The following is a 10,104-nucleotide window of genomic DNA, read 5'->3' on the forward strand; positions in this document are numbered from 1 at the left end:
TCTAGGTTGGATTCATAACTTTGAGGAGATGGGGACAGACAGATGGAATTATCCATCTGACCTAATATCAAGCAGAGATTTAATTGTGTCAGTGGGACTCTGGGGATGTTGTGCCATGGATTCAGATGAGAAGACACACTGATGAGATTCAGAACACATTTCAGGCCAAACCACCGCAACTAATGTCTTTGTTGTATCTTTGCTAATGTCCTAGAGGAAACTAAAGAGCATAAAAATAAGGTGTATTCAGATGTTTTATACATACAGTGATTATAGATTAAATAAAATACTTACATAAAATCTGAACTCCAGTCACATCAGTTGTCTAATAATATTAATAAGAGGATTATCTTATGTAAAAATAACAATAAACATAATAAGTTAATTATTATATAGTACTGTTGGTGGTGCTTAAGGCACAAAATAAATTACATGAAAAATAAGTGATCAGCTGTCAATAAACAAACTTCATACATCCACACCTGTAGGTGTCAGTATACACTAGTACAGAATAACTAATGAAAAGCAAACCAAAACATACTGAGTGCACCTTTTAATGCTCAAATAAACTCCTGTCACGAACAGACTGGCAAGAGACATTCCATGATCTCTTAAAGTATTAGAGTGCCAGTCTATCTCATGCGAAATCATATAACTATTTTACAAGCTGGCATTTTCATATGAATTCATACAATGTGATCCATACAATGTGGTGAATTTTTAAAATCAAGTTAGCATGAAGCCCACAGTATGATTTAGATTTTAAGCAAATGTTGTCATAAGAAAAGCATGCACATGCTAGTTTTTGCATTAATTGGTTTGTCCACAAGGTAACAACACTTTCATGGGCTGTTTTTTGACAGTTGGAAAAGGAGCAAAGATGGAAGAACAACAAAACGCACTGTGTTCCATTTGATATGGGCTCATCCCTATGCCCTAATCCAGAGATGTCAAACTCTATTCCTGGAGAGCCGCAGCTCTGCAAAGTTTAGTTCCAGCCCTGCTTCAACACACCAATCTGTAGGTATCAGCCCTGCTTCAACACATCTAACTGTAGGTATCAGACCTGCTTCAACACACCTGTCTGTAGGTATCAAACAAGCCTAGAGGATTTCATTAGTTTGATTATGTTAGTTTAATTAGGGTTGGAACTAAACTGTGCAGAGCTGCGACCCTCCAGGAACTGATTTTGACACCTGTGCCCTAATCCCTTCCAAGGTTTTACCCTTTGAAATGACAATGTCCCAGGGATTAGCATTGTGCAACACCAAACAACTTCCATGCGCAAAGGCCTACAGAATCCTGTAGTTTCCAAATCTTTGATTCCGAAAGGGGCCAGTTTTGAGTATTTGATTTTGAAATGACACTTCAATATGACGGCCATGAATGTTTTCAATCCAAAGTCCCCTTTGAAGGGCAATATATCCCATTTGGAACGCACTAAAATTACTTGAAATAGTGAAAACAATAGAAGCCAATCCTAATGAATGCTTTGTGATAAATGCACAGTAACAAATGCTTACACACAACTATAGTTTCAATGAGTTCAAATGCAAACACTCACGGTGCCTGGAAAGAAATAAAAGACCATTTCTTTTAATGCACACGCTATGAAATGAAATAGATTCTGTGTGATTGTATATTAGCATAAGCCTAAACTAAATATACTATGGGCTTGAACTCATCGTCCATGGGTCAAAAGCAGATCATACAACTGACGATGTAAGAAATTCATACAAATTCAGTTGACTAAAATGTAAAATAGTTTCAGATTTCCATGAGAGTCGGCTGTTCTGACACTTTCCTCCTTTACAGCTCTGTTTCTTGTCTGTACTCTGTTCTATGGCAGTTCTCCAACCTACCGTTGATATGTTCTTATTGATTTCCGTGAATGGTTATCTTGTCTATAACAGAGCAATGCTGACAATACCGACGTGTCCTGCGTGTGGCATCTCGGTCTTCACCTTTGCTTCTTTCAGATGTAGTCCATATGTCCCCTTGTGCTGGATCTCTCTGTCTGCACAGATGGAGAAACATCAGATGGAGTCAAACAACATAAGCACAAACTGGTTTATGGACAAAGCAAATAAACTTCCTGTACTTTACTTTTTTCTTGGATGTCACTTGAGGTATGTGTTTGTTGAATGTCAATGTAGACTTGTGCGGTTTTAAAGACTAATTAAAATGGTTGTCGAGAAGCTTTACTTTATTAAATCGTTTTTATAGATATGTGAGAGAGCAAATGAGGATAAAGGATAAATAAAAGAGATTTATGGAAGAATATATTTAACATTGCGAGGGGCAGCTTTGTACCTGTGTATATGTTCCGTTTTCCTACTGTATTTTGGCTTATTTGTGATGTCTTAGCCTTGTTTTTTTTTTGTCTGATGGCCAGTCTATGGATTCAGGGTTTGCCCTTTGACCTCCAGAAAAAAGGGTCATCTGGAGAGAATGGCAATAAGGATTTCGCAGAAGAAGAAGGGGTGAGGGTACCCTACTGTCCCAATAGAGAGAGAAACATCCACTGGTTTCTTTTTCTGTTTTTCTTGCCTGCTCTAGAGAGAGACACTTGGACCCTCTGGATGTTCCGGTTACTATAATGTTAATGCATTACAGCAGTCATTCATGCCTCTTTGGGGAAGTACTGTACATACTTCCACCGGACAAGAGAAGGCCTGCGAACTGGTTACGTTTACCTGCAAGTCCAGGAATGCACTATTTATTGGTATTTGAAAGTCTACAAATAAAATGTAAAAAGAGATCAAAGACTGTTTTTGGGTTTGTTTATTTTAAATGTGCGATATGCATGTTTGACACTCAGTGGTTGAACAAAGTATTACATTCCAGGATTAAAACAAACCCAAGAGCAGGTTGCCAGATTGACCAACTTGAGCGAGTCTGACAATTGAGCCTAACAGCTGATTTAAATCGTGTTCTAAATATAAGCTACAGCATGTGATAGAAGCAATATTTTCCATAATAAAAGGAGTTTTTGTTCTAACCGACACCTTAAATTGATATATTAGAAACGACTTCTATTTTTTGCAGCTGAATAACAGGATAAACTGACATTGCAGTTTACCTCAGGTACACCTCATGTGCTTTATTCAGTTTTAAATGCTAACATTATGAGTTTAAATGCCATTTTACATGACATGTACATGACATTCAAATGTCAGGTCTAAGACCATGCACAATTTAATTTCCTTTATCTTACATTTTTGAACAAAAACACATTCCATGCTAATGGAAAAACCACACATAATACAGTGTGTGCATGTATGCCATCATACATTAATATGCTATGCTTGTTATTTTGTGGTTACTGCACTTTATTAAATAGTTTGAATTGTGCAAAATCCTAAATAATAGCTTAAAGAGACACTAATCCAAAACCACACCAATTCAACTTAAATGAGAAAGAAATACTAATTATGAAGTATTAATAATTAAATTAACTTCTTCATACTAAAGATCAATAAGACAATACTCTGATTAAGAGTCTACCATGTAAACAGAGATTTTGGATTAAATTAATCTGATTAAGGTCATAATTTAACAAAACATAAGTTGGATTAGTACATGTGGAATATGCTGATTTTAGTCACAAGTGCAGTACAGACATGTAAACACCTTAATCCAAGGGTGCCCAAACTCGGTCCTGGAGGGCCGGTGTCCTGCTGAGTTTAGCTCCAACCTGCTTCAACACACCTGCCAGGAAGTTTCTAGTATATGTAGTAAAAGCTTGATTAACTGGTTTAGGTGTGTTTGATTGGGATTGGAGCTAAACTCTCCAGGACATCAGCCCTCCGGGACCGAGTTTGGACACCCCTGCCTTAATCAAACTTTTACTGTTGTAAAGGATTTTTGTGACAGGTTAGTCTATACACACTTGGCTGTTTGACACTATTCTCTCCATCTACTAAGTCATTAAAGGACCACAGACACACACACCCTGAAGAGCAGAGGCTTTTTTCTCTCATTCGGTGGGCGGTATCAAATTCCATTAAAACAACGCTCCTCCAGAGTCCTTACCTCATACACACATCCAGTACCTCAGTTTGTCATGAGGGCATGAATGAAATGTTCCTGAATGTAAGTGAAACTACCGAACTGCAGTTAAAGTCAAAAAATAAAATGAATTTAATGAAATACATGAAATTCCGAATGAAAAGTGGATAATGTGGTAAAGCAATGACGTTGATCGAATTATCTGCTGTAATGTAAAGCGAAAACAATGCAACAAAAAAGAACTCATATAAACACCTTAATCATATTATTGTCTTAATCAGAATAAGGCAAATAATTTGATCACTGATGTCCATGTAAACATAGTCACAGTGACGTTACTTGCGTATGTACAGTAAGTCTGCAATCAGATACTATTGGTCATTTTTGTCAATTAAAGAACATATGTCTGTAAAAGTGCCATTTACATGTGTTCGCTCCATTAAAGAATAAGTGCTTATTATTAGTTCTCAAAATGATCATTAGTTTTGCTAGTTATTATTCTGTTTTAGTCATTTTTTTCTGTGACTTAGTGATTTAGTTTTTCATTTAATGTGATTTGTTATCTTTATTTTATTTCAGTTAAGGAAAACATGTTTTGACCAAGTCTTAGTTTTCGTTTACTAAACAACCTTACCTCACACAAAACTTTGGCTTTAGAAGGCTCCTGATATGCTTTATGATTCACATTGCATTGACTGATATGGTGGTTTTTGCACAATGAACTGCTTGAAATAAGGTATAGTTTGATTATAAGATGCAGACTGGTCATACTTTTTGTAAACAACTGTGCAATGGTAATGCAATCATACCTAGCTTGCTCTTTTCATAATACCGAGGAGCAGCAGTCAAACATCCAGAGATTTAATGTTGTTTGAATCCCCCACAGACTTTGAACAGTGGAAACTCCAGTCTCTCTCTCAGCGGGACATGATGTGTCTGTCACCAACGACTGCCTTCCATAATGACATGCAGGGCTCTGAATGCAAAAGGTGAGAGAAAAACATGAGAAATGAATGATAGCAAATTGAAAATAAAAACTGAAAAGCAGAGCGCCATCAAACATGATCTGCGTTGACAAAATAATTAGTAAATTCAGCAAAATGCATTGTGGATTTTGTCAATTATATCAGAAACTTGTAGGTAAATAAACTAATTCGTCCATTTAAAGCAGCGTTATTAATAATGCAGAAGCCAGTATATAAGCATGTCATGTCAAACGCTGAATGCAGTGTACTTCACTGGAGGTCAAAACGGGATCTGCTGTGTGTGTAATTCTTTTGACACACTCCCTCGTACATTTCTGCCATGTCCACCATCTTCCCATTTTTTTTTCTTTGTCGTTGCTTTTTATAGCATTGCCATGGAACTGAAGTGTGGTTGCTAAGTAACTGGCTGGCGTCTGGAAGCGTTAAGAGACTGCTACTGCTGCTTCTACAGACAAGAGCAAAGCTATGTCAGTGTTTGACTGTGTGTGTATGGCAAGCTGTTTTCACATTTAATCTATAAATGGTAACACTTTAGAATAACTATCCGTTACAACTAGTTAATAGTCCATTAATAAACTTATTTAATGGGTTATAAATGACTTGTTAAATAAAAGTTAATAGTTTGTTAATTATTTATAACTGTGCCTTATAGTTATAGCCAATAGATAACTTGCAAGCTGTTAGATAACAAGTTATAAATGACGTGTTAACTGTATTTTAATGATCTACAACTATACCTAATAAAATAGTAATAGATTATGAACAAGCTGTTGGTCAATTACTTACTAAAGACTTAAGTATCATTTAATAGTATATATATATATATATATATATATATATATATATATATATATATATATATATATATATATATATATATATATAGATATAGATATAGATATATATATATATATATATAGATATGTTAATGGGACGTTATTCTAAAGTTGCAACTATTCTTCATTTATTAACTGTTAGTAAATGAGGAATATTTGCAACTTTAGAATAACGTCCCGATAACATACATAAGCTAATAACTGACACTTAACTAATATATTAACTCACACTTTACAGATCAGTGGCCAGTTTCAGTAAGGAGGTTCAAACAACTCAGAGTTTAACTTGATCTCTGAGTTGATTTACCGAGAGATTAAAATCTGAGTTTTCGGTTTCAGAACAGCTGATCTGAGTTAGGTCAATCAACTTTGTGTAGACCAACTCATAGTTAAGCACGCACACCGTGACTATAAAAAGGCATTATCAATGGAGTGCATATATTACGAGTGACCATGGCAACATCTTTAAAAAAGAGAGATCACCATTTCTTTTTCCAGCTGAACTTGATGTGATCATGCAAAGTTATAGCAAAAATAAGCGTAAATATTTAAAAAGAAGCAACCATCAGTGAAACAAAGACAGTTAGCATGGGAAAACAGCTGCTCAAGTTAATGCGTAATTTACATTTAAAGTATTTAAATATTTAAGTATAATAAAATAAGTAATGTAATGTGTGACGTTTTTACATTTTTTCTAAACTTTTATACACATTTATCAGTTTTAATAGATTTAAAAGTGCACTTGTGTGTCTGCCTTTTTATTGGTCAAGTGATAGAGGTTGATATAACATTTAGAAGGTAAGCAGAACTAAAAAATTTTTTTAGAAAGAATAATAATCCCATTAATCTGGTAACAGTACATGTCGAAGGTCAGTGAATTTAAGCTAATTATTTATTAAAAAAGGACACGCCATTCTCGTACGTGACTTTGTTCTGTGTGTGACTAAATTGTAGGCAATAGCCATTTTTCTATCCAAATATATTAATTAAATTTATGGGTAAAACTGGAATATCACATAAAAGACGTGTAAATAAAGCAGCGTTTCCATCCAATGAGTCAAAGAGAACAAAATCATCACTTCCTGATTAATTGCCGCCAAATATCAACAGTAAAAACAGAATTTACTGATGTAGAAGAAGCTGCAGCAATCTTTTCTTTATTTAATAAATGTACTTGCGCCTCAGAAGACAAAACTGACACACAATGAACGCGTGGAGGCGTTTGAAGCCATGAGACGCGGAGACTCTTGACACGCTCCAGACGCTCGGAGGTAATTAATAATATACACTAATACTAAAACAGTTAAGGCATTTTAGAATGACCAAAACAACATTTAAGACGTGTTACAGTGTGCTCAGCCTGCTGGTTTGTCCATTCACACACATTTTCATCATCATATGATCATGACCTTTTTTTAATGTACATACTGTAATTTGTTCAGTAAAAGTTTCCATCCTAGTTTATTTGCATATTTTCTAATAAATAAAAGCTTATCCTACTCAGTTTTGCGTGTGTTTTTTATGTGTATTTTCAAAAGTTATGTGCATCATGATGTTTTTATCAATCGTTTTTATGCGCATCTCCACAATGAGCATAAAAATAGGTGGGTGGAATCGTCTGGCTAAGGAGAGAAATACCGCTTCATCTTTAAAAAAGGGGAGGAGGCCGACAGAAACTCAGAATAAAACCTGGTCCTGACCAGGTTAGGTTCACAGAGTAAGTTACCACAGTAACTGACTCTGAGTTAGTCACCTCTCGTCCAGAAACAGGCTCGACTTACTCTGCTTTCTCGAGTTTGACAAACCTGCCATTTTGAAATGGAAAACCCAGAGTTTCTCTAATTTCAGAGTTAAAATACTCTGAGTTTTCACTTAACCTTCTTTCTGAAACAGGCCCCAGTTGTTCATAATTTGTTTACCATCTAATAACACAAGAGAAACTTTGTAGAACAGCAAATGGATGGAACAAGTTCTACAGAAATTTGATGTGATATTTAAAATACAACATTTTTTGTACCTGAACCTTGTTCCACTCATAGGCTTTTCTGTGTGCTGTATTTTACCAAAGAAACTCCACAGATGAAATGTTGAACATTGTGTTTAATGTATAGAAACACACATACTGAGCCATCACATGGCAGACCAGCAGTATACAACACAATACAAACCCATAAGGTTTGGGCATTTTTTATGATAAACATGAAAAAAAATAAAAATTCTTTAAAAAGTTCTACAAAGTTTCACTGGTTTTATTAGATGGTAAAGAAACTATGAACAACTGATCTGTAAAGTGTGAGTTAATATATTAGTTAAGTGTTAGTTATTAGGTATGTTATTGGAACATTAATTTAAAGTTGCAAATAAATTGTGAGTACACCTCTCTTCAGCCATCTTATATCCGTCATTAGCCAGAAATAAGCCTGGGGGAGTTCATCGAGATCTACTTGAGCCCAAACTCCCATCTCACCCTGCAAACGTGAGCAATCAACAATCATCAGCTAAGTGTGAACTCTTGAATAGTACTTTATATTAGGTGGTGTTACAATGTAACTTGTTTATCTGATGTTTACATGTGTAATGTTTATACTTTTTGCCATACTGTAAAACCCAAAAAGTTAAAGTCACTCAAACCATATGAGGAAAACCGATTGCAACAAACTGTTTAAGTTCAAAAACTAGTCCTAATGAGTACTGTGAACTTAATCCATTTCAGTAAACAAAGCAATCTGAGCACAGTAAAACCCAATAAATGAAGAGAACTCAAACTTACTGAGTAGCCTACTGTAAAACCCCAATAGGTTAAGGTAGGGGTGCCCAAATTCAGTCCTGGGCGTCCTGCATAGTTTAGCTCCAACTTCCTTAACACACCTGCCTGGAACTTTCTAGTATACCTGGAAAGAGCTTGATTAGCTGGTTCAGTGTGTTTAATTGTGGTTGGAACTAAAATATGCAGGACACTGGCCCTCCAGGACCGAGTTTGGGCACCCCTGGCTTAAGGCAACTCAAACCATTTGAGTTAAAAAAAAAAAAAACTAATCTATATGAGTACTTTGAACTTACTCCATTTAGGTTGAAGTAATGAGGTATATAATTAACTCATTACCTTCAACACTGAGTTCAAAACTCTTTTCAAATAAGTAGAATTAACTTTCAGTAAATTTTGAGTTAACTACACTCATTTCACTTGATAAAGTTGACTGTTGGGTTTTACAGTAATTAGTTTAAATTAAAATCCACCTCATGTAGATTTTTTAGAAATCTGAATCTGTCTCATTTTGGAGGCTGCAGCTGTCCTACAGAGGAGGTGCTTTCAGCTTCGGCCACATAGCCTACATTGATGCAGTCTTCATTACTGAAATGAAATACGGTTTTCCACCGAGGGAACACAGGGTGCTGAAATATTGTTAGATAATATTATTAAATAAAAATTTTCAAAGGAGAATAACTGACTTGTTTTTTCAGATAAATGTAACGGATCTACTTTCACTCAATGACACCGAGACGACACCAAGAGCTGCTTTCCTCCACTTTATTCAGTCCTGGAGAAGACAATTAAACACAAACATGTTTTCTTCTGGCTGTACTGCACATTCGACCCCCTCATCAATACACAGCAGCATTGTCTGGTCGAATTAATTATTTTCTTAATAATATATGTAATTACTTTTGATAAATTTTACAATATATACACAATTACACACATAGTCTCTTATAATTTTACACTTTTGGAAATGATAGATTTAAAATGTACAGGAAAAGACTTTTTTCTTTACAGTTACAACAAAATGAACCTATTTCTTTATCATTAGAAACCAAACTTAACTACATACAAAAATGTAGGTGTAAAAATTACGCACAACAGAGCCACCTGGTGGACAACTAAAAATGTGCGTTGAGTTAAACAAAATGCAAACAAAACAAAAAGACTGTCAAACTTACCTGCAGAAGACAATTTAACACAAACATGTTGTCTTCTGACTGTACTGCACATTCGACCCCTATTTACACAAAATAACACAGTTTTTGCACTGGGAAATGAAGTAACATGAAGACAAAATGGCGATTTGCCATGCGGTTAGCACTTTTGTTAATCTATAGAAAATATAGTTTGTATGTAAAATAATACATAGTATAATATGTAATATATTTTTCATAAAATCACAAACACTTGCTTTAAAACGATAAAAATATGAAATACACTCATTAGCAAAGCTCTGCACAACCTACCCTTATCAATACACAGCAGCATAGGCCTATTTCATAAAATGCCG

General features: G+C 35.1%; 1 long non-coding RNA gene across 3 annotated transcripts; it reads right to left on the bottom strand.

Moving 5' to 3' along the window:
- Window positions 1-447: 447 nt before the first annotated feature.
- LOC141378754 (uncharacterized) lies at window positions 448-10,103 on the bottom strand. Of its 3 annotated transcripts, XR_015515163.1 has the most exons (5): window positions 10,061-10,103; window positions 9,284-9,432; window positions 4,821-4,987; window positions 1,197-2,017; window positions 448-963 (listed from the first exon to the last, which is right to left on the bottom strand). It is a non-coding gene; the product is annotated as an uncharacterized LOC141378754 (long non-coding RNA). The 3 variants fall into 3 exon arrangements; XR_015515164.1 differs by lacking the exon at window positions 10,061-10,103 and having other exon boundaries at window positions 9,284-9,457; XR_015945130.1 differs by lacking the exons at window positions 448-963; window positions 9,284-9,432; window positions 10,061-10,103 and adding an exon at window positions 8,211-8,301 and having other exon boundaries at window positions 1,883-2,017.
- Window position 10,104: the final 1 nt, after the last annotated feature.

The sequence above is a fragment of the Danio rerio genome, chromosome 18, assembly GCF_052040795.2.
Source record: "Danio rerio strain M-AB ecotype USA chromosome 18, GRCz13ab, whole genome shotgun sequence".
Classification (NCBI taxonomy): domain Eukaryota; kingdom Metazoa; phylum Chordata; class Actinopteri; order Cypriniformes; family Danionidae; genus Danio; species Danio rerio.